We start from the raw sequence: 22843 nt of genomic DNA on the forward strand, positions 1-22843 counted from the left end.
AAGTTTCATAATGCATTTAACTTTTTTCGTTTGCACCTCTGTTTGTGGCCAGTGTCTATTGAGGACATATCTCTCCTAACACATCCTAGCTTTTTATCCACTCAGGCTATATAATATGCAGCACAAAACATGGAGTTCAGTCAGGAGGTCTGACTATAGTGTAGAATATAATCATCATATCTTTGAGACATGTCTGCTGATGCTTTTGATCAGGCTGTTTCAGTTACCTAGAAGTCCATGTCTGATGGTATCTTAAATATTCAGATTCTGGATATCAGAAAACTATGAATTTCATATACTTATGATCACTTACTGGCTTTGCAAATTACAGGAAGCAGAAAGGAGAGAGTCTGTTCATGGTCTAAGTTGAGGTGTGCCAATTATTTGTGCACTTTAGCTGGCAGTTTGAGTTCTAGGAGAATAAAAGCTGCAAGTGTGCTAAAACTGCTCAGTTAAAATATGACATACCCTGAAACAAAAAGGGTTCTTGCTCTTTTCAGGATGCAATTAGCATGGATCAGTAAAGAAAGCAATAGTGGCTCAAAGCTTGCTGTCATTTTCTAAGTTACTCATGACTGAATGTCAGATATACAGCAGAATGAAAGCAGGACAATTCATTAAAGGAATTGTACACTGGCTGCTAAAAACAGAACGCTCAAAACATTTTGCTGGTATGGAACTATAAAAAATACAGAAGAAAATTAGACTTAGTTGCCTCTGAAACAGCAAAATTGTACCATAGTGTTATACAAACCATTTACGGTAGCAAATTAAATCCTTTTGTTTTTCAACATTCCACTGTAGCTAAAATTGTACGTCTTGATAGAATAAAAGAACCCTGTATTTGCAAAAAGCATACTAGAACTTCTTTCAGCTGAGAAAACAATTAAAGGCTTGTTTGAAATGGGGAATTTTTCAAGCCATACAAAGAACAAAATATTTTTCGCAGTTGTTAGTTGCTGTGCAGCTAAAGACAGAATAATCTGTATGTCCTTGATTATTTTCCAGAAAGCAAGGAGATTGCTTTAGGAATATTTAAAAGTAAGTTACAGTAAAATTGTTTGAACTTTTGAGAACATATCACTGTTCCCTGCTGGTAGCAGTAACTATAACAGAGCAAAACTGTGCAGCATCTACACAGATATTTGCTTTATTAGTTAGCAAGTTCATATTCTTTTCAGTGTAGCACTACAGGCTAAAAATTATCATTTTACTTTAAAGGTTAAAATGTTTGATCCTTTTCTTTAGAATTACAGGGAGTATTTCACTTTTTCAGCTTCAAACAGTTGGGAATGCTGAGGCATACTCTATGCAATAATACTGCTCAGGCTCACCCAGAAGAAATCTTTGACCGTTTTTCAACTATTAACAGATCCTTTGTATCTTAGGAACAGACACCTAAATAAAAAGTTTAAGTTCTCTAAGGCTGGGAATGATGAAGACAAATACTTTTCAGTTACTGTATCTATTTCACAATACACTAAATTCATTCATGATAGAGTTTTAAAATAGCAACTCCTTTTGTATGGGCTGAAGTAAATGGCATAAAGCATTCACTGATGGATAAACTTTGTCATTGGATGTCACTGGAAGACAAATCATTTAGTCATAAATATGACTCTTATCTGAAAGCACACCTTGGCAAAGCAGAACAAACTGCAATGTCATTCAGAGTGCTGTGCTTTGGTTCTCAGAAACCTAAGTTGATATCACTTCAGTAAACAAAAATATCTTATCCTGATTCAGACACTTCCAAAATAATAAAAAAAAAATAATACCACTTTATAGAGTTCTAGAAATCCTTTTTAGAGTTCCTAGGCCTTTCTAAAGAGATGGAATAGGAGTAAAAAATTCTGAATGTGGGTTGCATAATATTGAACTTGGAGACTGACACACTGAACAGAAACTAAGTAGATATTTAATAAGTTAGGTAAATAGAATTATTTAATATTTTACTTTCAAGTCCTAGTTTTCTCAGTCTTTAGTTTTTGCAAATCAATGTCGTATCTTTCCTCCAAACAACTTCAAAAAGAAAAGTTTTCTCTGTTCATGCAGGATACCTCAACAATTTGGCAGAAATGTGCTAATTGTTGGTTCTGCTAGGGCTGAAATCCCAGTTAAAGTCAATTCCAGCTTGACAACATGGTCTATAGTCATGGCCTTCTGCCCTCCAGAGTCAGTGGAGCTTGGAAATTCATATTTCTAATTTTCTGCAGCTAGTAAGGCAAAAGTGTTTTTCATGTTCCTCTTCAGTAAACTCTTCACAGAGATGGTGTTTAATACAGCAGGTATTAGAGTGCTCTCAGACTCCTGTGTTTGGCAGCATCCTAAGTCCATTGTTAGACATACTGGGATCTGGACATTACTTTCTCCTGTTCTACATCTTAGTTTCTGTTGGAAGGCAAGTAGCTTGTCCCCAGTCTTCCCATAGCCCTGATCCAGACAGCTGGGAGCCTCCAGGAAGTACTGCACTGCTAACCTTTATGAACTGACATTGGCTTCTGGTTTCTGTTGCTAATATTTACTTCCTTAGTTGTATAAAACTAATACAAAACTAAGCCCCGACCCTAGATATTATCATTAGTTTCAAATGCTAAGAGTTGGGTTTTTTCCATTTAGACTTTTTTATTAAAGTCTCTAACTTAATCAATGTCAGAAGAAAGCTAGGGTTTCAAAGTCAAGCATTCCAGTGGTAGGAAATATCAAATTTAATGCTGTCTGCATTAATCTACAGCCTTGTGCATATGCATTCTGATACAGTCTTCAATTACATAATCATTTGCTTCCTGCAGTGCTCTAAATGAACAGTGAGAAAAAAGAAAGAACTGCAGGTAGGCTTGTTAAGTTGGTACTTAGGAGGCTTGAGGCTAAGAATCATTACATGTTATTGTATAAACTCTGTATTCATTCATTCACCTAAAAGGCCAAGTCTGGGTGGCAAGGGATGTATTCATTTGATATTTCCTAACTTTCACATCCTAGGTTTTGCTCAAGATTTGTTTTTTGGGAGAGTGTAATATAAGTCTTTATTATACCTATTATAGCAGCATACAGGAGGTAATCAGTGACAGGACCCAAGAGGACAGCATGAAGCTGTGTCAGGGAAGATTTAAATTGGATATTAGGAAAAGCTTTTTCACCCAGAGAGTGGCCAGACACTGGAACAGACTCCCCAGGTAAGTGGTCACAGCAACAAACCTACTAGAGTTCAAGAAGATTTAGGACAATGCTGTCTGGCATATGGTGTGATTCCTGGGGCTGTCCTGTACAGGGCCAGGAGCTGGACTTTGATGATCCTTGTGGGTCCCTTCTAACTCAGGGTATTCTATAATTCTTCAAAATATATGCCAATACTTTAGCTACACCTGTCACATGCTAACTCACAACTAGATTTAAAGTTCCTTGTCCTGTCATTTTCCTTCTGAAAACATGGTCAAGAGCACTTTTCTTGCAAGGGTTCTGGCTCAAGAGGCCACAGTAGTTTCAAGGCTCTAACAATGGCTTTGGTTCTACATTTGGGAACAGAAAATAGGTAGAGAAATGACTGGATCTGTATCTAGCATCCAGGTTAATTGGTATTAGAGGGGCAGCTTGGCAGGATGGGTGAGTGTCCCATGACACTTTTTCATTATACTTGCTCCAGTCTCTGCTGATGACCCCAAGTCTCCTGGTGTTTGAAAGTCAGAGGTAGGCTGCCTGCGCTTTAGCTGCTGCCGTGTGGTTAGTTTGCACTTGCAGGCCTGAGCCACCTCCTATGGTCTATAGGGCAAAGCAGAAAAGGAGGAAAGCTGTCTCTGCGTTTAAGCACAATTGGTCCTACTGAACCTTTGATGAACTTGACTCTATTTTCCAAATGGGAATTTAGATAATTTTATTATCTAAATAAATAGCACTCTGTATTCATATTGTGGGATTACCAGTTATTTAAAGACTGTAAAGGATGTACAAATTTAGTATGAACCACTGCCCATGGTAAATAGTACAGTAAATCCTTTACAAACTGTCATTAAAATAGCTATCCTATTACCTCATCCCCCTGGGTGCAGCAATTCCAGCACCCTGCAGGGCTCTCTCAGCTGCAGGGACAGCAACAGGAATGAGCCAACTTGTGTGTGCAGGAGTCAGCGTGCATCTTGAAAAGACTGGGCTCCAGACTTCCACTGCTTATGTCAGTGAACCAAGAATGTCAAAAAATCCACAGCCCATATTCCTAGAGCACATTCCCTGGCATCTTCTGATATAATAAGGTTTATTACATCACTGACTTGGTCTCTTTTATATCACACTAGATATATTGGTCAGGTTGACACTGGGAAGGGAGCAATCATTTGACTCTAAATGGTGGACTGAAGTTGATTTGTCCTATGCTTTTTTTCCTGTAGAGACAGGAGACATTCAAGTATGAGTAGATTCATTATTTTGCAGTAGAAGCATTTCCCTGAGGGTTTTCAGTGTCAGGCTTTAATTCCCATTTGGCACTATGAGATAATAGAAACATCTTATATGACTGCATGATATACTTGAAAACTACTGAGAACAGCATATTCTTCAATCAACAGGGATTTATCATCATTCTTCTCGTCAGTTATAATGGGGTCTCCTCAGTTAAAAAACCCCATTCAATAAATGAGAATACTTCCTCACACATTATCCTGCTCATTATAACTTCCAAGCTTAAGAAATAAGATAATACTGGTCACTGAGAATAACACAAAGGAAGAAGAAGTGACAGAAAGTCTCTTCTAGTCAGTTCAAGTTATCTATGTTGGATTCCACGTGAAAAATGTTGCTACATTAACCTACACAGGTAGCACATCAGTGCCAGTATAATCTTAATATCAGCAAAAAAGTAATTCAATATAGTTGTTTTTTCTTCCTATTTTGAAGTTTTATTAGTAGTTCTAAAAGATGCAACAAGCTCTGAAGCATCCCTAAAGTTTTACTTTGGCCAATTTTCCTTGTAAATGTATTTTATTTTTGATGCACCATCCTTTAAACTGAGATGTGGTAAAATGTAGTAATGAGCAACTCAAGAAACTCAGAAAGCAGTGGGTTTGACAGATCAGACTGAAGCGGACTTTTCTTGCAAGGTGGGAGGTGAGAAGCTCTGAACCATGAAATTGCTCAATTTCTACTGTGAAAGTCAGGGCAAAAGACATTTTTGGATTCGATGATCCTTATGGGTTCCTTCCAACTTCAGATATTATATATTTATTGATTTTTAAAATCTTAGCAGTTATTTCCTGTCCCTTCATTGGATCTTGTTGCCGTTGTTGGATTGGTTGCTCACAACAAAATCTCCTGGATAAAAATGGTGTAAGACACTTTACTCTCTATCCTGTACAGCCTCATGTGCTTTTGGTTAATGTCAGGCAATAGTAAGCACATCTTTCCCCTAAATCACCCTGGTACACAAGGTTTTAAATAGGCCTACACAGCTGAAAGAAGCATCTTATTGGACACTACCAGAATGATCCGATTCCCAGGTTTTAAGGGTATATTACATCAGTAGAAATGAAATGTCTTATTGTTTGATAGTGATGTTTAACACCAGAGTAAGGTAGAAATAGACAAAAACACATAATCTTCTCCTCAGGGAGTCCTAAACCCATAGTATGAAGTTTTTCTTGTGAAGATATAACTGTACATTTACTTCTTTTTCTCATAGTTTTCCCTAGTATTTTGGTTTTGATCTCTGTTCGTATCTGACTCTTCAGAAATGATGGACAATGAGATTTATTTTGAAGGAAAAATGCAAACCAAATAGTAAGCTTGCATAAATTTGTTCCAAAAACTGAGAAAAAAATGACAATCAAAAGGAACATATTACTTTAAAAACCTAAATGAAGTTAGAAGAGCAAATTCTTTAAATGTTTAATTTCTTTGAAGGTGTACACAGAACTGGTAGACTCCACTCAATACTTTGACCTCAGATATGAATATAAAAAGGGCTGAAAAAAAAACAATCTTTGGAAAAGCTCCTTTGCAAAGCTTGCTTTTGCTTTGGCTGTGAACAGCTAACTTCAGTAGGGCCAGAAAGCTAAGGAGCAAGAGGTCTCAAGGCTTCCCTGCAGTCTTGGTGTGGATTAAAAGATGTGAAGGGAAGTGCAACCTGCATGAAATTATCCAGAAAAGGATCATCAGTTAGAGCCCTTAGGGTGCACAATTCCTGCTGCAGAAAGGACATGCATCAGGGGAACATATGCCATAACACTCCACACCCACATGTCCCTAAAGGGCTCCTTGTAATTATAATCTAAATAACCCATACCATTACAACAGAATGAGGCTTGGCCCATCAGGGCATCTTGGCCCAGTGTGTTGAAAAGAGGTCCCAGGATTATTTTGGCTAGAAAAGAGAAGCGGTGCATTGTGCATGTCATTCAGATATATCCTTAAAACCTGGGAATCTGATCATTCTAGCAGAGCAGAGATCTGGAGGAGGAGCACCAAAAAATCCAGAAGGGGATGAGACTGCCTTCCCACAGGCACTGTCTGTGGGCCACTGTTAGTACCTGGATACATGCTAGGTGGAATACTTCATCCAACTCAGCATAGCCATTTTTGAGTTCTTATCTTAGTAAAATGGTGATATTCACACAAACCTTCTAAATACAAAGTTACAATGGTTTCAAAGACACTTCTCCACAGAAATAAAATCAGTTATAGCAACCCATGCTTACATCAGTTCCAAGAGGGTTCTTAATCTCTGAATCAGTCAGTTGTCAAGCTGTCAGTCCTATTCCCCAAGGCTGGAGACAAATTTCTCGTTCAAAGCCCTCAGGTTTGCCATACTGGAGGAGAATCTGGATCTGGGGATTTATGTGTCCTTTCATAGTCCAGCCTACTTAGGTGTCAGTTCATGTTCACACTTCTCCCTACTCCTCTCTCCAAGGGTTTCTTGACCATTAAAGTAGTCAGATTATTAGTTTTTTAACTCCACTCAGGGTACTGAATGTCTTTTTTTTTTCTTTTTTGAAGGAAATGTCAGTATTTTAGGTGCTGACTGAATAAACCCCTTTTCTACTAAAACTGAAAATTGATTCTGTTACTGACTGTGCCATAAGTTGAATAAATGAAAAGAAATATAATCATACAATCACATACTTTGTGATGACTTCTGGAGGTCACCCAGCTTAACTCCCCACTCAAAATAGGGTTAATTTTAAAGTAAGATTCAACTTCAGACTAGAGTCTTGTCTAATTGAAATTTAAATAACTCAAGATAGACTTTACATAACATGTCTGAGCTACTAGTTGCAGTGTTTGACTTCCCTTATTGTGGAATTCTTTCTAACAACTAACTGACAGTTTCTACCCCACGAGTAGTATCTGCTGCCTCTTGTCCTTTTACTCCATTTTCTTTAAACTCCAGTGTTAGGTAAATGAAGACAGTTCAAGACCCTTAGATATATCCACTTCAGACTGCATAAACCCATTTCTCTCCACCTTTCCTCATGCATCCTGTTTTCCAGTCCCCTTACCATCTAGATGTCCATCCATTGTATTTGCTTCAATATATGAGGTTCTTTCCTGCCAGAGCACCCAACAATTGATACAGTACTTCAGGGAGGTATTGTGGGTGCTGAACAGAGGGGAGTGACCATTTGCTTCAACCTATCAGCTGCATTCCCACTAATTCACACTGAGATGTGGTTATCTTTGTCATGGCAAAGCCACTCTCCCGATTCGTATCCAGCTTATTGAGTACTAGGACTCCCAGGCTTTCTAGCCATTCTGCCCCACATCACTACTGTTGCATGGGGTTATTCCACCACTAGTGGAAGATTTGGCATTTTTATTCCCAAGATAAATCAATGTTGGGTTTTCCAAATCACTCACTTGTTCCGAGTCCTCTTCTTCATATGCCTGGGTATGATTTCCAGGGGGATTTGCTCTATATACTTCCCAGCAACTGAGATTGGGCTGACCAGTCTGTAATTCCCAAGTCTTTCATGCCTTTCTTCCTGAAGAGATGTGTGACATTTTCCTTCCTCATCAGGGAGATTCCCCAGTTGCTGTGACCTTTCACAGGTGTTACAAAGCAGCCTTGCAATGACACTGGCCACTTCCCATGGGACCTTTGGAATACATTTAATTTTCCAGCCAGTGGTTTACCGTATTTCGTACTGACTCCTTTTTAAGTGAAGGGCACCATAAATTATTTGGACAAAATAAACATAACCACATGATCATCATCTCTGGCACTTAGTCAACTTCTAATTTTCAGGTGAGTGATTAATTCTTTTCCTACATAAAAGAATATCTGCCAATTTGTAGCTAATATTTAGTTATTTCATACAGCTTACAGAATATGCTGTATTCAAAAATTACTGCTTAAGGATGGTTGTAATCAACAGATGCCCCATGGCTTGCAGTCCATGAAACAGAGATCTTTTTTCCCCCTACATATTACACACAATCACTTATGTCTCATGAGGGGTCAAAAAGTCAGTAACAAATGTACTACTTTAAGCCAACTCAAAATTTTTGAGAATCTACTGTCCTAAACCCTCACAGACTCTGGACTAAAAATTGGTATCTCTGAAAAGGAAAAAAACATCCATCCAAATTTCTACCATTCTCTTTTAAGAACAAGTCACAAACAGCTTCTGTCAACAACAATTTCTCTTTTATTCCTCATTTCTCAGTTTTCATTTCTAAATCTTGTTAATCACCTGGATTCTTACTCTGATGCATAACCAAATAATTAAAAATAGTTTAGTTGTGTGACCTTTTGTCCTTGTAAAGTTGTTTTTAATGAGGATTATTGTTGAGTCTAGCTTGCATTTTTTTCCTATGTCTTCTGTTTGCGCAAGTTCTTGGCAAGTTTTGAATTTATTTTTTAGCTTATACAAAGAAATACTGCTTTGAAACACATCTAAGAAAAAAAGATGAAGGATTGACACTGTTGTTAGTACTATTACTGTTCCTTTATGTCTCGAAAGAAATGGATTTTTCCACTGGTGATGAAGAATAATGGAATGTTCTGCCCTAATACTGAATGTTCTCCTTTGTCACATAAGCAGTTTCCTTTGATTGCTTCTATATTAGTGTGTAATATCCATGACCAGGTGTTTCTACTTGACCATTTGATTTGATTTAGATACTGTTCTCAAAAACCTCTGTTTTTTTAAGAGATGTTGATTTCTTCAGTGATACCTGTATTATTAGGAGTTAAGAAACTGTGCCCAGGTCTGCACACAGCTTGTGTTAACACCCTGTACTGTGTTCTGCGCTCTCTCTGTCCCCTACTTTAGGTCATTTCTAGTACAGTAATTTAGGTATTACAGAAAACAGAAGAAAATTTTATTGCTCTTGCAGTAGTCATGAGAATCAGTTTTGAAAAACAGCACATTTTTAATGCAATTTTTAGTGAAAGAATTTGTGCATAGGGTGTTTTCACAAAAGTCAAACTGCGCAAGTAGCACGTGGAACTGGCCCATATCTCTTGGGAGAGCTTGTTACGACCTGCAGAGGGGATTGAGTCTGAGCATCACAAGAAATGCACTGTCCCTTTAACAAAGGGTGTGCCAGGGTAAATCCGTGCCTTTGCTGCAAAAGAGTGAATTGGCCTTTACACTTCCGTTAAAAGTCTCTGCCCTAGCTCAGAAGTGCAGTTATTATCAGCATCTTTCACCCGAGCAACATGAGAGAACTGAAATGTTACAGACCAGAGGCTGGCTAGTTTGTCTGTCTTATTATTCCATCGAACAGAAAGTCCAGATCTGTCTCACTTCTGTCTTCAAAAGCTGTAGCTTTTCAGATACTACCTCTGGAAACAGAAAGCGTTGCTTCTTCTTAACTGTACCGTACATGCTGATTTAGTTTTGTCATTTTCACTCTGAGGAACACATTTCTTGTTAAAGTTCCTACCTTCAAAGTCCCCCATATTTGGCCAGCTATTTTTTCCCTTCCCAAACCTTCCCAAACCTTCCCAAACCTTCCCTTCCTTTCTCAAACCTTCCCTTCCCAAACCTTCCCAAACCTTCCCTTCCCAAACCTTCCCAAACCTTCCCAAACCTTCCCAAACCTTCCCAAACCTTCCCTTCCCAAACCTTCCCAAATCTTTCCAAACCTTCCCAAACCTTCCCTTCCCAAACCTTCCTTTCCAAAACCTTCCCAAACCTTCCCAAACCTTCCCAAACCTTCTCAAACCTTCCCTTCCCAAACCTTCCCAAACCTTCCCTTCTCTCTCTGTCTTGCTCTGGGAATAAAATCTGCTGTTTCCATTCTGCAATGCATCTCAAACAAATAGTAAGCATTTGTTCTGCATTAGATGTAGCCCAGTAGATACACTGTATCGAAACCCTGACATTCCACTGACTGCATTATAATTATGTAAATATATTCAAGGTGACGCTGCCTGCAGACTTATAATGAAAATGACAGATGTAGCTTCAACAAGTAATTTTGAAGGTGCTTATTTTTAACTTGATGCTATACAAGAATGTTTTTAGGATACTTTCTTCAGAGTGTTAAACATCAGTAGGGCTGCATTTTCATTTACAGAGCTGCTGAGACTGAGACAGCATGAGCCAAAGTGTCTCTGAAATGTAAGATTTAAAATTCTAAACAGAATCCATACAATCAAAAACATTTTCAAAAGGAAATGTAAAACTACAAAAATGAATATTTTATACATCTGAGTAGTCCAATTCATTACCTTCTTTCTGAGGTCTACCAAAATACGCAAGGTAGAAAAAAAAGCGAGGTGTTACTGCGTCAGATCTGTCACCCACTGGATCCCCTTTAAACTGCTACTCCAGTTATTTTCAGAGTTAAGTGTGTGACTGGATCATGAGCAAAAATATTTTGTCCCTGACGGGATTATGTTGTGTTTGTTGTCTTCTCCTCTTCAAGAAGAATATGTATGTACATCAACACCTTCAGGGGCAGCCTACTGACATAGTCTTTACCTCAGAGATGTAGAGCCCTCCCCCTTCTGAGGAAGAAACTTACACTGACATTTCTGTAAATTTTGAGCTCTCTCATACAAACATTCTCCTTTCACAAGTACTGATATCCTACTTCTATAGAGCTCAGCCCAGTCTTTTCTTCATTGACAGTTCATTGATAATGATTTAATTACAAACAACAGTAGATGCCTACAGCCAGACCTATCCTTCATGTAACTTCACAGAAGGATTTAACCTGGAAATTAGACTTTTTTCCCTAATATCAGCAAAATCATACCAGGATAAATCTAGACTATCACAACATAAATACGTTTCAGTATTTTTTTCTCAGGGATCATGAAGAGCAAATTTCAGATAATTAATTTGGACAGTAGCATGCTTATGGGTATTATAATCTTTTCAATATCTTTCATGGCTTTTTCTGCCTTATAGGATGACTTGTCACAGGTCAGGAACTTTAAAGGTAGCCAACAAAATCTTTCTGATAAGAGGAAGCTCTTTAACTAACCGGCATCTCTCTATCTTCTGATAACTCTTGGTTGCAATAGCTGTCCTTACACTTTGGTGTTTAAACATGCCTGAGGGGGAGAAAGAAAATAAGGGACATGAAAGTCACTTAGAGACTCAGTAGCCTAAGTTGGAAAAACTCTCAGGAGGCAAAATGCTCCCATTACATGTATTTTCAGGTGCAATCATACCCAGTGCCAGGCTTGCTTTTGTGAGGCAAGTTAACATCCAATCTAACACAGGTTTTTGGGGTGGGATGATTTATAATCACCACAGAAAATGTTTTTGAACATGAAGAGTCCATCTACTCTAAAAAGATCAAACAGCTGGGCATGAAAAAGTGTGGACATGAAACTTAAGATCTTATAATTTCTAGATGATGTAAGGGCAAAAAACTGTCACTGGTCCCCTGTTTTGCACTAAAACTGCCTGAGTACATAAGAACACTCTGTGTATATTACTTTAATAGTTGAACTATAATGGAAAAAACAGCTATTCTTTTCCCCTTCAAGTTCTCTGAATAGAAAAGGTCAGTATTGACTGCATGCAAAACAATGATTGCTCTAAGTCAATATTTGAATCACCTCAGGATTTCCCTCTCTTCTTTTCGTTTGAATAGATGTCAGATAGGGCTTAAATTACAGAGATTTGGGGAATACAGTAGAACTAAACAATTTGTTGAATAAATACAACCAGTAACCCTGAAACATATATGTTTAACAGCAACGCAGAAGTTTGCACAGTAAGAAGTAAAGGGCCTTATGGGGTAACAACTAACAGTATTAGAGTTTGGGGGATTTCTGTTGTTTTTTCTCTTTTTTTTTAAGTAGGGTTCTATCTCATAAAGCGATGTGCAGAAAGTCAGTTCTGGAGCCGGTTCTTCTCACAGAAATCCAGTTCAAAAGAACCTGGAGCAGAGAAACCTGGAAGACAACAGTGAATAAAATACCTTCATATGGCCACTTCACACAAACCACTGTGGTTTTCAGTGAGATCTGAAATGAACTACAGCATTGTAGAGAAGTGTGGCAAAAGAAAATAAAAATATCTGATGATGGGTCCCACGAGGCAGAGACGAAAAGGGCATATTTGCTCACTGCTGCAGTGTAGGCTTCCCAGAAAAATACTTGTGACCCAGACTCTGAGGTAAAACAATGCCTTGAAACTCAACAGACAAACACCCTCCACTGACAGCTAGTCATGTTTTGTCAAGCTCTCCATCCCCCAGATTGTCTCAGCATTTCTGACAGTGTGGGATAAGAAAGACAGACTGTATTTTTATATTAAATGTAAGATCAGGGTTTGTGGATTTTCTCACTCTGGAAGGCACCCTACATGTGTTTTTTTTATAAATGTTCTCCAAATCCCCAGCCACGCATTCATCCAGTTTATCGGCCTCCCCCTCCCATCCTGCGTTACAAACACATTCCTGTGCAGAGCTGTGTAAAAAGTTACTGCTGCATCAAGAAATGGAAAAACAGTCATGTCCCAGGTTGCAGAAACTGAAAGGGATTTCCAGCTTTCACAAAGCAAAAAGCAGTTTTCAAAGGTGGAACAGTGTCATCTTCACATTCAAATATTCTCAGGAAAGACCTTAAATTCTGAGAATATTCCTGTTTTGTATGGTTGACAGTACTTTGCTACAACAAAATGACACAGACAAGGTCTTTGATGGCAAAGTTTGCCACTTTTAACCACCATTCTCTATACCTCCAGAAAGAGGAGAAGAATAAAAGATAAATGCAAACTACAAATAATGTCTTGCAAATACATACTCTGTTTGGCCACCTGTACACAAAAGTAACATTGCCTTGCTGGCTTGTCACTCCAGTTCTGTCAGGGCAGAATCTTGGCTGATGTTTTTCCACAGAATGTCTTTGAATGAAAATCTGTCCTTCCTCTATATCAAGGAAGGTGCAAGTTCATAGCCAGCTGTGTGCATTATGAAACAAGTTCAGCAGACTTTGTCTGAGCTTCTTCCTACTGTACAAATGTCATGACAAAGACCAGTGATTGTTGTCAGCCTCTGTCATGGTTTTTGGAGAACAGCTGAAGTGAAGAAAGGTGAAAGAATGAGATCTCAATGGAAAGACTTCCTAAGTCATCCCAAGTAGACATCCTGTTTCTGTTGGGATCTTCATAATATCTATAGTCTCCATATGGAAGATAACGTTTATGAATTATGAATGACAGCACATCTAACCAACAGTAACTTGGATTAATACACCTTTGTGAATTAATCTTCCAGACAAAGTCATATTATATGCAACAAGAAGTCTGTTTATGTTGCCAATAACCTCCAAGTAGAGGAAGATTACTTTTGGACTCTTATCTTTTCCTCTGTGGGTTCATTTACAGTCTTCATACATGGATTTTTGCTGGGGAATTCTGCGGAAAAGAAGAGAACGTACATTGGTCTTTTTAGCTTTCTTCTTTTTTCAATTTGGAGGAGTAGTGGAATTATTTCCTTTATTTGATTCTTGAGTAGTGAAGTAACCTAATGTACATCTTTATCTCTAAAAATTATCGTTGAGTTTACTTTTTAACTAATTTGTGGTCTTGGATTTATTTTCCAAAGTTTTGTTTGAAATTTGTGCAATTCATAATGTGCTAGTCATTGATTCAGTTGTAATTTTTGTGTACCCCAGCCAACAGAATGACAAATCTTCCAACTGAATCTTTTCTTTTGAATATTTTAATATTCGATATTAAAATCCTGCCCAAAGCTTGGAGGAAAATGAAGGCAAAATATTTGTGAAAATATTTCGTAGTGTGTTTATACCAGTTGCTTAATGCTATACTTGAAATCCCTATCACTGTTCAAGAAAAATTGGCAAAAATCTGTCTTAGATGAAATGAAAATTAATCTGTTAAAGGAACTTTATTTTAAAATAGTAAAGGGAAGTAACATTTCTCTTCATACATAACAGCAGCCCCATCATCTCATACAGGTTCAGACACGTCCCCATTGTGCCTCACCTTTCTCCAGAGGTATGTTTTTAGGGTAGCTGTGATAGACACATTGCTCTGAACTGCGCTCATCCCTCTAGTCAAACTTTGCTTAAGCACTTACCAGTACATCATAAAATGAAAAGCCCTATGTTGTTTTGGACAATTACCACTTGACATGTACAGAGGGTCTCACACTGGCAGTAGGAAAATATTGCCTGGATTTGTGGAAGGTTCTGGATGGAAACTTTCAGCTTCAAGAGAAGTTGTATTCAATTTTGTTGACTTGTAATGACAGAGAAAAAAAGAGTTCATCAGAGATCTGATTAAATCAGTGGAGACATTGATTATATCACAAAGAGAATAACTTGTCAGCCAGTAGTATATACTCTTGGTTCTTTAACAGTAGGGTTTACAAATCCAAAAATAGTTAGACGCCCAATCAACTGGTAAAAATAAGTAAACAACAATAAAAATTAAATGTGTCAAAAAAATCTGAAGAATGTTTCATTTAAAGTTCAAAAAAGTCTTCTTCATTGTCTAAAATTCAGGATCCAGAGGTAATGTTACACTAGTTGAAAGCAAAAACAAAAACCTGCTTTAGAGAAAAAGTGAAAGCAACCATGAAAATATAGGTATATAGGATGTGAACTAAAGACAAAGTTTTTAATAATACTGTAATTTAGAAGCTAGAAAATTCATTGGGGAAGTCAACGAATACATGAAGACCTACCTAACTCTCACAATTAAGACCAGTTAGAAGAGATCTTGGACACTTGAGACAGCTCCTGGTTGTTTTTTCTTGATCTTTCAAATATATTTGAGGAACAAAAAAAATCTAGGATTGCAGCTGAGCTCATTGCCCCTGGTAAACAGTACAGGTCCATTAGTAGAAGAAAGTTATAAAAGCAATCAATAGTTAGGCAGAAAAATAGGGGTATTCAGCAAACATTTCTCTTTTGTATGTGTAGGGGGAAAAGGTTGTGACTTTAACATCCCAGATCACAATGATGAAATAAATTCCTTTACAATAGTAAACATTAAAATGTTAAACACATAGTAAAACTACAATATTCTGTAGAGTTTATTAATAAGTGGGCATAGTTACTCTAAAATCCTCTCTTTAAAATGCTGCTCAAGCTCTCTAGGCCAGTAATATCAACTTTCAAGGAGTCTTGGAACTCAGTGGGTGTCCCAGAATGCTGCAAGAAAGAAAACATCACAACATTTTGAAAAGGACAAACAGAATGATCTACGCTGATGTTGATCACTAACTAAATAATACAACAACCAGTTGAGGAGAACTAATGGATGGTAATATAATTAATATCAATCAACATGGCTTATGGAAAATATATCTTGTCATATTAACTTTTTTTTTAAATGAAATTGGGCAGTTGACCTAGCACTAGCTGATATTTAATGGGGAATAGAATACTCTGAATGGATTAAAATCAGGCTAACTGCTCAGTCCCAAAACATCTTTATAACCAAGCAATTATACAAGAATGGCTGTGTTGCTATTGGAATTCAACAAGAATTCATATGATCTAAATACGATTTACACTTCAGCATAGAAATATTGTTCTTCTGCTACCTAGGAGTGTTTTGTTTGCACAGACAAAACCCTACAGTATCCCCTCACAGTGTTCCAGTGACACGAACACAGCAACTTGTTACTACTGCACCAGCTATACCACGTCCCATGCACAGCTCTCCTAGACCATGTATTGCTGGCAGTTTGTACCCAAACTTCTAGTGATGGCAGGAAAGGAGAGCATGGGGAGATCCTTTTCCAGCATGTCAAGAAATGCATTCCCAATCATAAATGAAATAAAACATAACACTCTTTCACTTGACTAAAGAAAATGGCTGACACAGACAAAAAAACATGGACTAGATAGTAATCAAGAAAGGAAGAAACATCTGTATACATTTTGGCATATAAAATCCAATTTAGAAGACAGTAATACAAGCAAAGGCATAAGTAGTGTGGAAGACAGACATTTGGATGTATGAACCAGGTGATATATGTAGAAGTTCAACAGAGATAACATAATTCCCATCTATATGTGTGATTTTAGAGTATATTTTAGGACAGCCAATCAAGCTTTCCTTCAAGTACAGAGATTTCAGTCCTGAAAAGCAGGTTATCCAATGAGCATAGCATTTAGGCAGAAATGAAAAATATAATCCAAAAGGGTTTGTCTGTTAATTCTAAAATACAAAAGTGTAGTATCAAACTCTTTTGAAAAAGTGTTTTCTAAATGAATGTTAAACTCCAAGGGGTTACCCAGGGAGCTATATATTACACTGACATTAACACCAAATGGGTTCATCTTAGTTAATGTTCTTACAGTGAATGCCAAAGTAATTCATCACTAGTGGCTACATATGGTAAAGTATTAACACATTTCATCAGGAAAACATCCTTTGAATGTCATGGTTCCGGCACCTGGGACCTGAGGATAGCTCAAGATATGTGACACAAACCACTATCACATTTTCAAATGCTATCTTACAAGTTACAGATTAATCTGGTGTCTGTTAAGCACACAAATATTCGATTACTTGACAGAAGTTCACCATGTATTGAAAGCGATCACGCACAGGAAAATAAAAGCTGAGTACATTTTAATACAACATTTTTTAAAAAATTAAATTACCACCTTTCCCCAAAAAAATCACGTTTGGGAAGAAGTTTGTTTATCCTCCCCCCTCACCCTGATACTCTCAGATAGTCCAGATGTGATCGCTGTTGCCTAAAGTGAGGAGTAGTAACTACGAAATGGAAATAGGGTTCTGCTGCTGTCTTACCAGAATAAAGGGAAAGATCATAACAGTGCTGTTGAGGAGTTGTACCTTCTGGAGCTGAGGGTAAGTGCTGAATGCCAGAGCTGGCCACCAAATGATAGAGAAGGTCAGCCTGAGAGTCACTGCTGACAGTGCAAGCCTGTAAGCCTTCCTGTGAACACAGCAGTCTGACCCCACATTGGTCACACTGGCCCAAATCACAGGCTTCTCATTGCACAGAACCATATATGTCCATGTATATGTCAGTGCCGGCTGGTGGAGACTGTGGAAAGAAGCCAGGTTTGAAGTCCATGGAGAAAGAATGGAGGAACTATTGGTGACCATCCTGTTTGCTCAGATTTTTCACTCTTCTGCATTATCTGTGCATATGGAAACCTTCTGTGAATTGTCTTCTTCCATCCACAATAGTGTGAACAGAGCTGTGGTAACTGGGAAGACCCTGAACCCCAAGAAGGAAAGTAATCTCTTCAGCTCAGGTCCTTAACATTGACTGTCATGGCACTGCTCAAGAGATTAGGGTGGCAGAAAGGTATTTTCGATGTTACAGATGCACCATTCTGTGGCTTTTCTCTTTACTTACCATACTCGAGCTGTTGTTTCACAGGGTCTGGCCCAACACGCAGGTGTTGCAAGTTCTCTTTTCCCTGACAGGGGGTCAGGCCAAGGGAAACAAATGTCACAACCAATACTTATGGGTACAACTTTAAATAATAAAGCTGTACAGGGTTAATAATAACAACAGTATCCAGCTGCTGTTTTCATTAACAGCAGAAAGCTATTCCTGTGGTGCTTATTCCCTTGCATAGTTCACAGGTGTACTTGCACTCTCACTCATGGCTGCCCAGCTGGAGGAGCAGCACAGGGGCCAGACTCAGCTGTTGACTTAGAACAAAGGGACAGCAAATCCCTCAAGGGGTCCCTTGTTTCATCAGCATATGTATAATCCCATATTTTCTCTCTAAACAGAGCACGTAAAATCCTTCTTGAATATAGCTGGATTTGTACAAGCCATTCCTGATGGTGGTGTGTGGTGGTGGTGGCCTTGTGCTGATCTGGACTGTTTGTGGTTTCCTGAGTTTATCAGCTCTGATGAATCCAACAAGACAACTAGTCTACAAAGCACACAAGCTCTTAGGAGCTTTGATGCACTACCTCTCAGCATATATTTTCTCTCTCTTTGACCCACTATTTTTAGTAATTTTTTCTCTATCCACAGCCTATAACTGTAAAGCTCAGTTACACAAATTGACAAAGAAAATTTTATGACACAAAGCTCTCACTTCAGACACATAAAACATTTATAATCAGCAGAGTCCATAGAAAGTCATAGAAAGCACACTCAAGTAACACCTTTGTTAAATTATTTTTACTGATAAATTGCTACTTCTACATACTTATAAGCACAGGTGTCAGTTGATGCAAGCAATGAGCAAATAAAACACAGCCTGGGAGATTTCATTCCTGCTGAAAGTGAAAACATTTATTTTCATATTCTTTTACCTTCATTACAGAGGTCAGTTATCATGCTTAGTTTGGGCCTGTCATGGTGATATTACCTGTATTCAGGGAAGAATGTGAGGGATGTTAGAAGGGCAGAAGGAAATGATGAAGAGAGAAAGGGATAAAGGAAGGAAAACTCTTGGAGATTTTCTGTCCCTTCTTGAGCTCAACTCATTATTTTACTCCTTGCTTCTAGAACATTTGAGCTAGAAATATTTGAGCTAGTCTTTTATGTCCCAGAGAAGGAAAATCTAAGTCTCTAAACTCCCAAGTCCTCGACAAGAAGAACTAGCCTCCTTTCAGAACTCCGTGGGGCAGCACACTGATGTTAGCAATGCAGCAATACCCATTCTTTTGAAGGCACAGTCATCCCTGAGTCCTCTCTTCCAATTTGTGGGCTCCATGAAATCTAAATTTTGAGCTAGGATTGGGGAAATTTCACGGCATATCCTTGAAGCCAGTGCCTCACCGATATGTTTTAAACTATCCTCTTAGAAATGTATCTTCAAAGACCTTCTTCCCTCTAGAGCATCTCAGATTCCTGTGATCAAGACCACAGATTGTGGCTATGGTGCTGACCAAGGAGAAGCAGAATAGAGGTAGCTGTCCTTTTTCATCCACGTGTTTGAAGGAATGAACTGACACTGAAGGGCTCCTCCATATGCCTAAATTTTTATATGCCAAATGTCCTTTTAGCTGTTCTTGATTAACAAAAGCACTGATGAGAAGTTACATATGAGATGTACATTTTTTGTCTAACAGTCAGACAAGTGATATACAGCTTTTCGTCTCATGTCAAATTTGGAAGAACAATGACAAAATCAAAAAACTCCAAAATTTTCCTACTGCCTTTAGCTGTGGCAGGTTTGATTTGATGGCTTTGTAAATTATACAAAAAACAAGATACTGACTTGCCCCCAGTCTAGCTCTTGGTGACACCGCTGCTTCTTTAGGTACTTGAGCTTGGCAGCACCCTCTACAAAAAATGTCATATGCTCACAAATCTTCATCTGACTGCAATATATATTCATTAGCACCACCAGTTTGGAGGGTTGCTCTTCTCCATTTTGGCTTAAATCACTTTGAACCATTATAAGGAAAACTTGAATTTTCTTCTTTTCTATTCCTAAAGCATAACAGAGTGCCCATGCCCCTGTTTGAAGCAGAAGTTCTCCCAGAGGTCTTCCTAGGACATAGCACCTTTGTAACAGAAGCACAACAGCAATGAAAAGTATAAATGGCACAAGCAGCACAAATTTGGTATTTAAAAAGGGTCTCGCCTAACTCCATCTGTGGACAAATGGTTCCGGTGGTCTTTCAGGTGTGGAAACAAAACTTTAGCCGTAATCAGGCATTTAGCTTAAGCTGCAATAGAGAAAAAAATGGAGGGTTTCTTAATGCTCATTCCAAAACCTGATCTCTTCTCCTGAGGAAAAAATAGCCACAAGGGAACACCAGTCATCCCAGCTGTGCTGGGAGAGGATGCACATGTCTGGAAATAGCTGATGTATCAGTCTCATCTTATTTTGTGACCAACCTACTGCATCGGAAATGGTCTATATTTTGGCTAACGGGAACTGAGTGTTTGCATCATGCAGAGGTACCAGACCCAGCTTTGTCCAGGCTAGTGTGTCTAGACAGCGCTGCGTCACACCGGTGAGTTAGCTCAGGACACAGAAGCATTACAACTGCTTCAGCCTGGCACTGCGCCTGAGGCAATTAATCTTGCTTTGTAGTGGGATTAATTAGTCTGGGGGAAGCACAAGGCTGACCATTAGTGTCAAGACCAGAGCTAGTTTATTCAAGGCTTTTGCAGATGTCTCTGCATGGGGCAGTGCTGTGCAGCATAGACATATCTACAGTAAAAGTGCATGAGGTTGTGGGCCTGAATTTCATCTTCATTAAGGTCCTGGAGTAAAGCAGTCCTAGTGAAGGTATGAGTGTAATCATCTTTGAGAGAGGAAGAAGCTAACAGCTGAGAGCATAAGGAGCCTTGGAGATGTGCCTAAGGCCCTGGGATCTTTGCATGTAACATTTAGAGAGCTGAGCTCAGCTGAAGTTTTTGGACAATATGGAGGTAATGAACAGCAAACCAGAAAACTGGCTGTGCATTTATGGTATTAGGAATTCTGCAAAAGTTCACCTGGTTGAAAATTCATTCCACGTTTAAAAAAAAAAAATAAAACTCCACTATTATTTTAGCATCCAGATGAACAATCTGACCCAGCTGGCTGCCCAGACACTGGATTCTTCGTGCTGTCAGAGGGAAAAAAGTAGAGCAGGGAGCAAGGCAGGGAGACAGAACTGCCCTTTGGAGGCATCCTGCAGTGAGACTGAGCAGTGTGATTTACAGTCACGGTGATCTGCAAGGGATGGAAACAAACAAAAGTGAGCAAACCGTGGGTGAGCAACTTTATTTATAAGCCTCCTACATGTTGAAAGGCAAGCAAGTCTTTCTGACAGAAATCACCATCTCACCATTTAACAGTGACACACCAGACTTTTCTGCTTTCTTGTTTGACTTTTATTTCCCTGTAACTAAATATTGATGTGTTTATTTCAAACAGTGACCCCAAACTCCTTTCCATGACTTTTTATTTTAAACAGATAAGTACAAGTTCTTTTTTTTTTTTTAGAAAAAAAGGAGAGATGTACAAAGGATCAAGGAGGGCCACTGCCTGTTAGCTGAAAATAATGGATTCACTTAATCCTGCTGAGGTAAATGAAAGCTGACTACTGAAGAGAGCTGCTGTGTCATAACAAAGTTGAATGAACTTGGGCTTCAAGTCCTGCAGAGATTTTGAGGTAAAACTGTGAGAGCCAAGAGGGCTTTCCAAATATTCCTTATTTGGAATACAGGAGCTGCAATGTGAGTCTACATAGAAATAAATGGCAACTCTTCCCTTTTAGGAATCATCCTTTAACTCATTTCTGGAAAAATAATAGCTTAGATGTGTCAGAGACACATGAAATTTCATAGGTGCTAAGTAACAGCCAATGAAAACTTTTATAGAGTTGTGATGACATTATTATATCATTTGCTTGCAGATAAGATAAATCACTGTTCTAAGAAACAGAACAGGGAAAATAAACACATGGTGTGACCTGCAGTTAATATTTTCCAGTGGAGTTCTATCAATGCTTCTGGGGTCCTCATAAACATCATACGTGATAGCTCACCACGGTGGTGAGCTAAATCATGCTGCTTCTTACACTTTACGTAAATTTTATCAGAATTCTAGATTTTCCTTTCTTTACTTTGCTTAAAGACAGTGGAGAAAAACCACAATCAAAATAGTAAACCATAGATGTAATCCATGTTTCTAATGACATTAACCTTTGCCAGGTGCCAGGATGGTCCACATAGTCAGGGCTGAACTGATTGCCAGATTTGCAGGCAGTAATATCCAAATAACAGAAACAGCTGACATTTTCTTGTCTTTCCTGGTGGCACTGGGCAATATCCATTTTCTCTTGTCAGCTGGGATTTCCACTTCATAAATAAATCTTTTTCAGTTGCAGGGACCTGTGACATTGGCTGTGATAGACGTTGTCCCACCTTTCTCTGATGCGTCATAGTTACGACCTTCCAGGCCTTTTACAAAGTTATAGCTTGTTACAGTGTGCTTTATCCTGTTGTGAGTGAGGATTTGGTATTTTGATGGCAATTCTGGATCAAACGTCTTTCACAAGATTGCCTGAGAAGAGCAGACTCACTCTTTTTTTGTCCAGTCAGATCCTGTGTTCACATGAAATGCAAAGATGACAAAATTATTTTCATCTTTCCTCTTCATCCTTCTTTATTGATCAAGCTCCTGTGCCACCCTGTAGTTTCACAAGCTCTTGAAGAAAAATCATGAGCGAGGAGTTTAACAATTCTCACATCAAGATCTATGTCACAACTGTGTCGGCAAAGGTATATCAAAATTATCTCTACCACTTCACCAGTCCAGCTGTTCTGCTGGAATTCTCATGGACTCCCAAGGCTGGTGTTTGTGTGAATGAACCAGGCTTCCCTGGTTCTGGTATTTGACTATTAAACATTTGAACCTCTCATTGCAGGATATGGTAAGATCCAGAGCCTGTTCCAAACAAATGGTGTGGTGAAATCATACCAAGGGGGTGGGGGAGAGGATTTATTCCTGGAAATGTAT

Source organism: Pipra filicauda, unplaced genomic scaffold, assembly GCF_003945595.2.
Source record: "Pipra filicauda isolate LSUMZ 115617 unplaced genomic scaffold, ASM394559v2 scaffold154_size2910363_pilon, whole genome shotgun sequence".
NCBI lineage: Eukaryota > Metazoa > Chordata > Aves > Passeriformes > Pipridae > Pipra > Pipra filicauda.